General features: G+C 48.3%; 1 pseudogene; it reads right to left on the bottom strand.

The window, feature by feature from the left end:
- Positions 1-579: 579 nt before the first annotated feature.
- On the bottom strand, positions 580-8,123 carry LOC119251119 (DLA class I histocompatibility antigen, A9/A9 alpha chain-like; annotated as a pseudogene).
- Between the last annotated feature and the right edge of the window lie 5,532 nt (positions 8,124-13,655).

The following is a 13,655-nucleotide window of genomic DNA, read 5'->3' as shown; positions in this document are numbered from 1 at the left end:
CCGGTCTCAGGCACACTCTTCTGCGTGCTCGGTCTGCCCCGGACGTGGGTGCCTGCTCCCTCTGTGGGCTCAGACTGCTGGTTGGAAGGGGCCTGGCGTGGGCTAACTTCCCAGCTGGACACTGGGTCCTCCAGAAGCCTTCTGCCCTTTCCAAGAAGTCTTAAGAAATTTCCCTGTTCTATGGGGTGTTAGTGACTTTTTTTCTAGTCGCTAGGTGGCGCCAGAGATCTCTCCTATTGTCCTTGGGGGGCTGTTTTTCAACCCCCCCACCCCCGTGGGACAGGGAACAGAGAGCGAGAATGGTAGGGTAAACCTCAACGGCTTTGGGGTGCTGTCTGCCTTGTGCCCCACCATCGTGGAGAACCCACACCCAGAATTTCGTGCCCCGGGTCTCAGTTCAAAGCCCTCAGGTCCAGGACGGGGGCTGTAGCCCAGTTCAGTGGCGCGGGAATGGTGCCTTTTGCACCCAGCTCCAGTGCCTGGGCTCCTGGTTCCTGCTTACTCAGTGAGGGACTTTCACCCCCGTGAGGGCCTCCGCGTGTCTCCCCGCAAGCCTAGGTCGCAGGCGCGGGGACCTGGGCAGCCGCGATCCTGATCTGCCTTTGCTTTTCAAGCACGCCAAGCGCGCCGCTTTTCCACGCAAGCTTACCGGCCGGCCTGGGGCTGTGTGCGCGTCTCCAGAGTCTCTTTGTTCTTCTCTAATGGCGCCTGGAGCCGTTTGCTCACCGCTGCGGCAAATCCTGCAGGGTTCTCCACAGCTCCCGTTCACAGGGTGTGGTGGCTGCAATAGTTCCTTTCCACTCACAGTCCCGCTTGCTGCATAGTTTGTTCTTGTTGGTCGTTTTAGTTTGTTGTTTTCCTCCTCTCTGTTGGTCAGAGAGTGCAGACTCTGTGGGCGGGGGAGGGGAGCAGGGTTCTGCGCTTTCCTCCCTTCTAGTCCTCTTTTATGGCCACTTTCTTCTTCGAGTAGTTTGCTGGAGTCATCCATTTATCTTCCGTGTCCCAGTTCTCACTGGGACCTGCCGCTTTTCCTCCCTATTAACTTTTTTTAATGGGAGATCTTACTCGCAGTGTCTCCTCGCCGCCATATTGCTCCCTCATGTCCAATTTTTTAGTTTAAGCAGACAAAATCCCTATGGAAGTTATGTAAAAACAGACTCTGAGATAAGTAGTAAAAAAATTACTACCACTATTTTTATGCTGTATTGGTACCTACGGAAGAGAAAATGCAAACACAAGTTAAGTTAGCTTTGCGGGAGAAAAAAATGCAACATTGCTACAGACCCTGGTCACTCAAAAGAAGAAAACTTTGTGGATTCAGAACAAAATGCAAAAAAACAAAAAACCCCAGTATTATGTCAAAGAAAACTTAGTAAAAATCAGGTGTATCTCCAGGTCTCTTCAGTTCTTTGTAGGAAATTTTTACCCTCAACGGTTCCATCATAGGAATCTGTTGAGGCCTTTTCTCCCTATTTTCTCTAGAAACAATTTCTGTACTATATAATATTTCAAGGCAACAATCACCATGGACAATTTTACAGACATATCAGGTACTGAGGGGTTGTATACACATTTTAGAAAATCAATGTGAACATTTCTGTATATGTCAAAGTGATACCCATTTTCCCAAGTGACAATGCTTCCTTTCTAGTTTTACTTTACTCGGTAAGCTAAATAGGACAAATTCATCTAATGCCTTTCCCAGGAAGAAAGGGAGAAATCTTGCGGAGTGTCTCAGGAGCTCTACTGAAGTTCCAAAAAATTTCCTTCTATCAACCAAATGATAGATTACCAAATTTTTTACTTGAATTTAGATTTCTGGGAAGCTTTGCCATAAATATCAGAAAACAGCAGAAACAACAATATTCAATCTCTATGAAGGCACCAGCTTAGTTCAGTAGTACAATGCTGACAATCAAAACGTAACCTTTAATTTTTTTTCAATATCTATAGGCACCATGTATACAAATTTATCAACCACTAGAGATCAAGACAAGGACACAAGGAAAGGACATACAGACATACAACATAAAGACACAAAGAGCTCTTTAGTTACCATTTATCATGTGTGGGATATCTCATACAACTGCAGTTTCATTCATAGGCCAAAATGAAGTTAAAATTGGCTCAACTTATGTAAAAACAACTTCTCTCAACCTTGATTCCAAATTGTTTTAACAGCATAGCAAAAGTTTGCAAACTAAATCTAGTTTTTTCTGGCAACCTGCTCTAGCAGAATGTCATGTCAGGAGTCCCTGAAAGGAGAGGACGGTGTCAGTGAAATCTTGTGGGGTTGAGGGGAATGGAGTGAGGCAGACACAGACACCCTCAAAAGCCTTTCTGTGCAAAAAAAAAATAATAATAATAACTGCCAGCATACGCGTGACTCTAGATGTTATTTCATGCTCCTAAACTTTGAAAGAAAAGATTGGTTAGAGCATGTTAGTCATCTCAGGTTTTCTTCAAAAAGTGAATCCTTGGGTATCCTGCAACAATAACTAGAAGTCAGTAACATTGAAGTTTTTGTCTTTTTCTTAAATAAATATCTCAAGTCCTCGATGTTCACAAAACCAATGGGATTTTGTCTCTAGGTCAGTTCCTTCTGGGGCTTTCTTAACTCTGGAGAAGGATGTCCTGTGCAAATTCATGGATGCCAACCCCACTCCATAAAGACACTGGGAACTACAAATCCCATGATCCCCAAAGGGAAGTTGCAAGGACCTAAGGGCGGAGTTAAGCAGCCATTTTCTCTGTCTGTAAATAAAAACCAGTCATGTTAGAGGGGTCTCAGGCACTTGGCTCATGCTCTCAGCCAGGCAGGTTTGGGCTCAGTGGGTCATTTGGGATTCCAGGTTGGCAGAATGGGTAGGACGCATTTAAGAATTTATCTCTCTCTTTTCTCCCTGAGTTGTACATTTCCTCATTTCCCTTCCCTTGTAAATAAACGGTTTGTTAACCTTTTGTGTGTGCCTGCAGTGTAAGTCCCTTTAATGTGCACAGGTGAGGACCCACAGTCAGGCAACCTATTTTATATCAGGGTTGCCCTGTAATACTTTCTCTTCTCTTCCTTAATCATCACTTCCTAGGTGACCTTTTCATGCTTAAGGCTGTAAATATCATTTACATCACATCACCTCCTAAATGTATTTCTTACCTCGACATTTCACCTGTGCCCCAGTAATGCTTGTCAGGCATGTTCAATAAATTGTCTCCCACTGTCAAGTGGGTCAAGTTGTTCAATAACTAATTTCTAAACAGATAATTTTCTGTGCCATTTACTTACAGTCTGCTGATACATATAATTTATTCCCTAATATACTTTCTAATAAATTTTTCTCCTTTTGTGACCAAGAACAAAAAGCAAAGGGATGTTAGAGCTTCAGCCCCATGGTGTGAGGCCCCTTTTTCTTAGCTGCTTGTCAGTATCTTATCTGGCTGGGGCAGCAAGACCCCCTGCAGCATGATTCAACGTTCCTAAATTGAATGCCTAGGAAGCCCACATATGGTTCTTCTGGGGTCTTCCCCATGTCACTGAGGCTCCACCTCTCTGCCTGCACAGTCTGAAATACTGAGTGTCATCCTTGACCCCTTTCTCACAGCCCAACTTAGGAAACACTGTGAAGTCCATGCCTAAATATGCACAGTCCTATCACTTCCTATTATTTCCCTGTCACTCCCCAACAAACCTATCAATCTCTCTGTCCTGGAACCTGCACTGGTTTCTCCATTTCTCTTCCCACCTCTCACCCTTCCATGCTGCACAGCAGCCAGACTGGTTACTAGAGAGAAATCACATTGAGCTCTGTTCAGAAGGTCTTGTCACCCTACATCTTTTTTTAAAAGATTTATTTATTTATTATATAAGAACTGGGGTACACGTCAAAAGCGCAGAGGGTGAGAGCATTCACCAGAGCCAGAGCGGGGGGCAGAATAGGCAGACCGATGAAATACACTGCTGAGGGGAGCAGTGGGCAAGACAGGAGACATCTGCTGCACCATGTGAGGTTCTTCCTGGCTGGCGGGGAATCGAACCGGCACTGCAGAGGCTGTGAACAGCTTGGCAGCACGGCACTCAATCGCTGTGCCGTCACCCCACATCTTAGTCAGAGTCAAATCCTCCCAACATCGTCATGGCCTGCATGATCTGGATGCATACAGATCCCATCTCCATTGGCCTCTGTTCCAGCCCTTGGCCTCCTTGCTCATGTCAATCACACAGTCACATTCCTGCTTGGGCATCTGGAGGCTGTCCATCTGGACTGATGTTCCCTGCAGATCACATCCCTGTGGGCAACGTGTCCATCAGACTTTTTATCAAAGGCGACTTTAGTGAGGACCACACTAACCACGCTGGGAAGAAAGCCATCCTCCCTGTCCCCACACACTGACTCTGGGTCACCTTCCCACACTTATAACCAGACATATCCCTTATTTACTGTCACAGTCTCCAGTCTCGCCTCCCCACCAGGACACACTCTCCACAGGCCACAAGCTGTACATGGTTTTAGTTCACTGAAGCTTCCTAGATGCAGGAACAGCCTGTCACATATCTGGTGCCACCGTTATCAGTTGATCACTGACCACCGTGATCAGTGTAGAGCACCTCCCTGTTCTACAGAGTCTTTACTAACGTGGCACATTTCACAGGTGTATATCTTTTGAAAAGAAGTTTCCTAGGTAGAATATTTTTAAAAGATTTCTTTTAGTATGGAAGAGCAGAGGTGTAGGCCAGAGGTGTGGGGAGGAGGGTGAGAGCATTCACCAGAGAAAGAGAGTGGGGAGCAGTACAGGCAGATTTACTGAAATACACTGCTAGGGCAGCAGTGAGAGAGAAAGGAGAGGTCTGCCGTGCCATGTGGGTCACCTCCCTGGCCAGGGATCAAACTTGGGTTATAGAAGTGAATGCGTTGAGACTTAACTCCTAGGCCACCAGGGTGGCCTGGGTTCCTAGGTTTATGGATCTTATTTTTCAGCCAACTATGAAGCTAACTGACTCCATCAACCCAAAGGTCTTGATTAGCACCAGCACTGGGGTTACTACATTTAAGGGCAGGGTTACAGGGAGAAATTGTAGGGGAAAATAGAAATCCATCAGAAACTCTCTAAATTCATCAGGAAATTATCAAATCCTTCTCTCTAGTAATACCAGAATTTTGTTCTTTAAAAAAGAGTTGGGGGCCTCCCCGGTGGCGCAGTGGTTGAGCGCTGGGCTGCGAAGCTGCCCGCAGCCTCTGCAGTGCCGGTTCGATCCCTGGGCCGCCGGGCGAGGGTCCCACATGGCGTGCAGACCTCTTCTGCCGCCCACTGCTCCCCTCAGCAGTGTACTTCATCAGTCTGCCTGCTCTGCTCCCCTCTCTGGCTCTGGTGAATTCTCTTACCCTCCTGCACTTTTGACTATACTCAGTGCTTGTATAAATAAATAAATAAATGTTAAAAAAAATAAAAAAATAAAAAGAGTTGGAAAAGATGGCAAGAATCATGCAGAAAACAGTCCTAGAATGAGGCCAAAAATTAGATGAGTTTGGAAATTCATCTCTTATTAGACTCCTGTGTGCAAGGGACGCCCTGGGCCTTGTGGGGACAATGACAGATGCCTCCTACTGCTGTCAGAGACAGGAACTAAGAGGACATAAGGCCTCATCTCTAAACATGAAAAAGAATAGGTTCAAAGCAATAAAAACCAAAGAAGAAACATACAAATACACAGAAATTTGAGGGCAGAAGGCTAGACCCTGAGCTGAGCCAGGGCTGACCCGGCCACACAAGTACCCAGTCATGACAGCACAAGGCCAGTTGGGGTGTGAGTCCCTGTGATCACAGGCCCTTCTGGGATAGGTGCTACTGAGGACAAGGACAAAGGAGCAGAGAGATGACCCCTGAGGAGTGACCATGTCAAAGCCCATGACGCACTGAGCACCGACTGGACACAGGCCCCATCCCCCTAAACTATGATTGAAGATCCAGGGCAGGACTGGGCAATATGAAGAAAGGAGATAAGGGGAGACTTGAGCAACCACCTCTAGTAATTACTAGAATTACTAGGTCTGCCCTCAACAGGGACCTTCCTCTCTGCCATTTGCTGGAATCAGGGCCTCATCACCAGAATTATCAAGGTGAACAATCTGATTCATTTAAAAAATTCTTTACAAAAGAGGGTTAGCAATCAGCTCCACACTAGGCAAGACATGTATGTGGATGGTAATTCTTTTCACCTGGTAGGTAAGTTCTGCCTAGAGCTTGAAAAGCCCCCAGTGGACAAGATTCCCCACTCCCTTCCCTACCTGAGCGATTCTTCATTCATGCTACAACTTCAACTCCAATCAGCACAGCTACAGTGAGCAAAGCTCCAAAGAAACTAGGCCAGCAGTGATGCCACCAATGATGCCCATGGTGGGGAAGAAGGATTGAGGAGGAGGGGCCACTGGAAGTGAAGGGAAGGTGAGACCCTGAGTCACAGGCCTCTATCCTGACCCTCTGAAGGCCTCCAGGAGGGCTCCTGATACCCCTGGGAAGAGCCTCTATGCTTACGTCCCCCTCCTCACCTCACCTCATCTCAGGAGTCTGGGCTCCAACAGACCCTCATGTTGCAGATGGCACCACCCACTTCTGGAAGGTTCCCTCCCCCTCAGGCCTGGTCTCCACCAGCTCTGTGTTCGGGTTAGGTCCTCACCATCATGCTGCCCAGTCAGGATATTCTCAGGGTGGAAGCCCAGGGGCATCCCTTCAGGGTGACCTTGTGTTCAGAGGGAGGTTGGAGGGAGGGTGTGGATCTGTAGGGGTTCTTAGGTGAAGGGTCAGAACATTCACAACTTGGGTTTTTCCTTATGGATGCTACAGTAGCCTCTCTGACCAGCCTCAGAATGGACAGAGCAATGGGTTTGGAAAGAAGAAGCACAAATCCTAAAAAGCCTGGTCTGGGAAGTTTGGGATAATCTATTCCTTAGAAAGTTCTAGAATTAGGGCTGGAGCTCCGGCTATTAGGAGGCTGTTCTCTAAGGGAGAGCACAGACTTTTGTTCTTGATCTGGGGACTCAAAATCAGGAGTCAGATCAGAGAAATGTCCTCAGACCCAAAACAAGACCTTGAGAGAGAAACTGATGGTTCCCAACGTAGCTGCTGGGTCAAAAGGACCCGGTAAAGGGCTGTTTTTCATAGATGACCTCCCCTACTGCTCAGCAGAGATGGGATTCCTTAAGTGTTCCAGATGGAAAGCAGCATCCTCTGGGCAAGTGTCTCTCCAGGGAGAACAAGACACCCAGGGGTGCTCCTCCCTCTGGGACTAGAAGCAGGTGCTGCTCTGACCAGCCTTCCATTCTCCCCGCGGGTGCCGGCCTGAGGGAGGTTGGGAGACCTCGCGGCCCCTTTCCCGGGCGCTGAGGCTTCTCCCAGCACTGCAGGGGTCCGGGCGGCCCCGCCTGGTGCTTCCCCTTCAGGTAGTTCTTCCGCAGCTCCGGGGAGCAGCCGCCTTCCAGCGCCGGGAGATCTGAGCGGCCGTGTCCGCCGCGGTCCAGGAGCGCAGGTCCCAGTTCAGGGCCAGGTAATCGGCGCCGTCGTAGGCGGACTGACTGTACCCGCGGAGGAGGCGCCCGTCGGGCCCACGTCGCAGCCAGACATCCTCTGGAGGGTGTGAGAGCCTGTCCCCGCCCCGTCACCCCGCGGTCACCCCGCGGTCACCCCGGCCGCCCCCGCCGGGAATAAACCGAAACTGACGCCGGAACCCCGCGGGAACGTCCCGGGGCTCGTCCCGGGTCGAGGGTCCGGCGGGTCCCCCTGCCTCGGGGACGCTCGGGCCCGGGGTCTGGGGTCCCCGCCCGCCCGCGGGGTGGGGTCGTGAGCGCCCCGGGCCCGCCCCGCTCACCGGCCGCGCTCTGGTTGTAGTAGCCGCGCAGGGCGCGCAGGTTCTCCGGGAGAAGCCGTGCGTTGTCCTTCGCGTCCTGCGTCTCCCCCTCCCAGTACTCCGGCCCCTCCTGCTCCATCCAGGGCGCCCGCGGCTCCATCCTCTGGCCCGGGGAGTCGCTGTCGAACCGCACGAACTGCGTGTCGTCCACGGAGCCCACGGCGATGAAGCGGGGCTCCCCGGGGCCGGGCCGGGACATCGCGGTGTAGAAAAGCCTCAGGGAGTGGGAGCCTGGGGCGGGAGGGAGACCCGGGCTGACCCTCCTCCTGCGGGTCCTGGGGAGACGGGGCGGGAGGGAAGGGGCGAGGGGGCTCCTGAGATTGAAATTGGGCGGCGGGACGAGAGGGGCCGAGACTTGGGGGGCAAGAGGAGGCGGAGGGTGCCGGGACCGAAGGGGGCCAGGGCAGGGCGGGGTCTAGGAGGACAACCCGGCGGGCTGTGGGTGAGACCAGCCTTTCCCGGGCTTGTGCGCCCGCGCCGGGCGTCTTCTTGCCGCTCTCGCCTCAAAGGCCTTTTCCCTCCAGAGTCCCGCTCACCCGCTCACGCCTCAGGTCCAGGGCCGCAGGTGCAGCAGGGGTGTGGGGTCTTTTAGTCTGTGAGGAGTCGTCCAGGTCGGTGGGTGGAGACTGTGTCGGAGCCGCAGGTGATGCCCACTGGCTTCTCTGGAAACCTCCGGGCAGTGGGGAGTGTGAAGTGGGGGTGAGTCAGGAGCATCCAGGTTGGAGAGAGGAGAGAAACTGTGGCGAGGAATCTTTCCTGGCTGGAGACACCGATCTGACCCGGGGGCCAAAACCCCGAGAGCCACACCCTGGGAGCTGTTCCGCTTCTCTCCCGGGGGTGGGCGCTCACTGCTGTATTGCAAATTCTGATACTTTTAAGAAAATGGTTTCTCTCCCACATGGCATTTGTAGCTATTTTAGTGGTTAGTTTTGTGTGTACATCTAGTCCATCTTCTTCAGATGGGAATTTAAAAAAAAAATTTTTTTGGTTGGAACAGAATCAACGTGTGGCGGAGAAATGCTACCAGTAAGTTCTCCCATAAAAACAATTAACAGGGAGGAAAAGCGGCAGGTGCCTGTGAGAACCGGGACAGGTAAGATAAACTGGAGACGCTGTCAAACTGCCGGAAGAGTAAAGTTGCAATAAAAGAGGAGAGGAAAGCAGCAGAACCCTGCGACCTTCCCCCACCCACAAAGCCTGCTCACTCAGATCTACAGAAAGGAGGAAAAAACAAAACAAGAACAAACTAGACATCAAGCGGGACAGTGAGTGGAAAGGAACTACTGCAGGCAGCACCTCACCGCCCCCCCCCCAACAGGAAATGCGGAGAACCGGGCGGGAATGGGGAATTGCGGTGGAGGTGAGCAAATGGCACCAGGGAATAACAAATTGGCGCCATTAGAGGAAGAAAAGGACTCAGCGCAGAGACCTGCAAAGACCCAAGGCCAGCGGGTAAGCTTGTGTGGAAAAGCACATGGGTACTTGAAAAGCATACATGGATCGCAGCTGCCCAGATGCACGTGCCTACCACCTAAGGTTGTGGGGAGACACAAGGGAGCCTTCACTGAGGTGAATGTCCCTCACTGGGTAATCAAAAACCAGGCGCCCAGGCACAGGAGCAGGGTGCAAAAGTTACCATCTCTGCAGACACTGAAATGGGCTACAGCCAGTGTCCCGGATCTGAGGGCTTCGGAACTGAGACCCGGGGCCCGAAATTCAGGGTGTGGGAGCCCCAGGACTGTGGGGCACAGGGTAGAGACAGCACCCTCACACTGTTGAAGTGATTCATGCCACCCCCTTTCTATTCCCCGGAAACTCTGCAAAAAGCACAGCTCTGGAAGGATACTAGGAGAGATCTATGGCGCCACCTAGTGATCATAACAAAATCACCAACTCCCTGATATTTGGAAGCCGGGGTTTCCAAAACCACCCTCAGGCTCTGAGAGGGGGTGGGCCACGCGCAAACGGGGGATGAGAAGAAAAATAAGGCGTGGAGCAAAACCCCACTCTGGAATGAGGTGGGCAAGAGATGTGGGGCATGGGACCCACCATAATAGTGGGCACTGCACAGGGTGACAGCCAGCATTTTTGGATCTGAGAGGCCTGGAATTGAGAACTAGAAGACAGACTTCAGGGCATGGGATCCACATAGCTGCAGGCACAGCACCAGGGAAACAAGAGGCAGACACAGCTCCCCACCTCCTCCCGCTGTTTCTCAAAGAACCACTGGGAAAAATCACAGGTCAGCAAGTACAGGTATCTGGCACCACCTAGTGACCAGAACAAAATCGCCAACTAGCTGATTCCCTGCTGGAACTGAGTAAATACAGAGGAAGGGAACTGTAAGGGACAGTGCCCAGCAACACAGCCACAGCATCAACACCACCCTGGTGGAGTTTTGGCTCAACAGTGCTGGACCTGGTCGGGTAAACAGTTTCTAACACCCTTCAAGGAGAACTCCAAAGATATACCTGCCAACACCAGAGGCACAACTTCCCAATGCATAGAACTAATTCGAAAGCAAACAGCAGGGAGAAGGAAAAATATAAATAACCAAGCAAGCACGCAGGGGAAGGATACACCGCAAAAAATAAAATCAGTCACCAGAAGTCAACAAAATGACATGGAAGAAGTCCTCTGCCTGTCAGATAGAGAATTAATAATCATCGTGGTTAAAGAGCATAAAGAAAATAAAAAGGAAAAAAATATATGAGACAAATAAACAATGAACTGAAGAATGAAAATGAAACCGTAAGAAAGGGAATAAAGAAACACAGGAGATTAAAAGATTACTGGAGGAGATAAAGAACTCTGGGAAGAGCATGAAAACAGAATCAATGAAGAGGAAGAATGGATTAGTACTCTTGAAGATACAGAAATAAAAAGAACCAAAAGAGAAAGAGAGAAGCACAGGGAGAATGAAGACACTCTTTGACAATTATCAGACTCCATGAAGACTGATCACAAAGATCTACAAAGAACTCACATGATTCAACAAAAACAAAGTAAACAACCCAGTCAAGAAACGGGCAGAAGAACTTAAAAGACATTTCTCCAATGAGGAAATGCAAATGGCCAACAGGCATATGAAAAAATGTTCAACATCCCTTATAATCAGGAAAATGCATATCAAAAGTACATTGAGATACCACCTTACTCCAGTAAGAATGGCACATATCAAAAAAACTAGCAACAACAAATGTTGTCGAGGATGTGGTGAAAAAGGGACACTCCTACATTGCTGGTGGGAGTGCAAATTGGCTCAACCACTATGGAAAGCTGTCTGGAGGTTCCTCAGTCTACTAAAAATGGAGCTACCATATGAGCCGGCAATTCCACTCCTAGGGATCTACCCAAAGGACACAATAACATTGATTCAAAAGAACACCTGTACACCTATGTTTATTGCAGCACTGTTTACAATAAGTAAAACCTGGAAACAATCCAAATGCCCAAAAATAGATGACTGGATCAAGAAGATATGGTATAATACACAATGGAATATTATTCATCAATCAAAAATGATAAACTCATGCCATTCTTAGCAACGTGGATAGAGTTAGAAGAAATTATGCTCAGTGAAATACGCCAGAAGGAAAAAGAAAATATTGGATGCTTTCACTTACAGCGGAAATATAGGAGGACCAAATAAGACAAGTATAAAAAAATAATAATACAAAACACAACAAAACAAAAACAGACAATTATAAATCAGAGACATCCTGCAGGGAAGGAGGAGGAAGAGGGATTAAATGGAGGGAGGGAGGAGCACATTGTACTGTGGTGATGGTGCACAGGTGCATTGGTAAAGGAAATTCTATGGGGACTACACCTGAGGAGGTGGGGGGAAGCGAATATTGTTTAAAAATGAACACTAGTGTAAAAATTTTTTTAAATTAAAAAAAATTTTATTTTTTTCATTTTTATTTATATATTTTTACATCATTGTTCTTTTTTGTACAATGCTTGATTTCTCCTCTCAGGTGTTGTCCCCATAAAATTGCCACAACCAACACACCCATGAACCATCAGTATGGTTTATCTCTCCCTTATTTTAATCTCTCTCCCTCTACTGATGAATGTCTCTGATTTATAGTTTGCCTGCTAGTTTTGTTCCTCCTATAAGTGAAACCATCCAATATTTTTCATTTTCCTTCTGACTTATTTTACCGAGCATAATCCCTTCTAGCTCCATCCGTGTTGCTATGAATCGCATAAGTTTATCTTTTTTGATTGCTGATTAATATTCCATTGTGGATATATACCTACACCACATCTTGATTCAGTCATTTATTTTTTTGGCATTTAGGTTGTTTCCATAGCTTAGCTTTTGTAAATAGTTCTGTAATGAACATAGGAGTGCAGGTTAACTTTCAAATTGATGTTTTTATGTCTTAGGGTAGATTCCTAAGAATGGAATTGCTGGGTCATATGGTAGATCCATTTTTGTTAATTTGGGGGTCCTCCACCGTTTGCATTCCCACCAGCTATGTAAGAGGGTTCCTTTTTCTCTACATCCTTACCAGCATTTGCTGTTGTTAGTTGTTTTTTTTTTTTTTAAGATTTATTTATTTATTTATAACCCAAGCACTGGGTACAGTCAGAAGTACAGGAGGGAGAGAGGATTCACCAGAGCCAGAGCAGGGAGCAGAACAGACTGAGGAAATACACAGCTGAGAGGAGAAGTGGGCATGGCAGGAGAGGTCTGCGCGCCATGTGGGACCTTCGCTGGCCGCTGGGGATCGAACTGGCACTGCAGAGGCTGCGGGCAGCTTCGCAGCCCAGTGCTGAACCACTGAACCACCACCACTGGAGATGCCCAGTTAGTTTTTTTTAATGTGGGCCATTCTGAGTGGTATGAGGTGATATCTCATTGTGGTTTCGATTTGCGTTTCCCTGATTATAAGTGATGTTGAGCATTTTTTCATGTGCCTGTTGGCCATCTGAATTTACACTTTGTAAATGTGTCTTTTTTTAAAATGCATACAAGAATTGGGGTACAGGACAGAGGTGCAGGGGGTGAAAAGATTCACCAGAGACAGAGTGGGGAACAGAACAGGCAGATCTACTGAAATACTCTGCTGAGGGGAGCATCGGGAGAGTCAGGAGAAGCCTGCTGAGCCACGTGGGTAGCTCCCTAGGCCGGGGATTGAACTTGTGTTGCAGAGGCTGTGGATAGCTTCACAGTGCTGTGCTTAACCCCTTGTACCACCAAGGAGGCCCAAAATGTGTCTTTTTAGCTCTTCTGCCCACTTTTGGACTGGGTTTCTAATTTTGTTTTTGTTGAGTTGTGTAGAAGATATCTTTGTAGAAGATATCAGTCCCTTATCAGTTTTGTGGTGAGCAAATATTTTTCTCCCAGTCTGTAGGGTGTCTCTTCATCTTGGTTGTTGTCTCTTTTGCTGTATAGAAGTTTTTTAGCTTTATGTAGGTCCCACCTATTTATCTTTTCCTTCATTTTCTTTGCTGCGGGGGAATGAGTCTTTAAAGATGTTTCTGATTTTTATGTCATGGAATGTTTTGCCTGTGTTTTCTTCTATATATTGTATGGTTTCACATCTTACATTCAGGTCTTTTATCCATTTTTTTTTAAGATTTCTTTATTTATTTGTACAAGCACTGGGTACAATCAGAAGTGCGGGAGGGTGAAAGGATTCACCAGAGCCAGAGTGGGGAACAGAACAGGCAGACCGATGAAATACACTGCTGAGGGGAGCAGCGGGTGCAGCAGGAGAGGTCTGTCATGCCATGTGGGACC

The sequence above is a fragment of the Talpa occidentalis genome, unplaced genomic scaffold (genome assembly GCF_014898055.3).
Source record: "Talpa occidentalis isolate TD23 unplaced genomic scaffold, MPIMG_talOcc4v2.1 talOcc4.2, whole genome shotgun sequence".
In the NCBI taxonomy this organism is placed as follows: Eukaryota; Metazoa; Chordata; class Mammalia; order Eulipotyphla; family Talpidae; genus Talpa; species Talpa occidentalis.
This window is presented reverse-complemented; position numbering and strand designations above follow the sequence as displayed.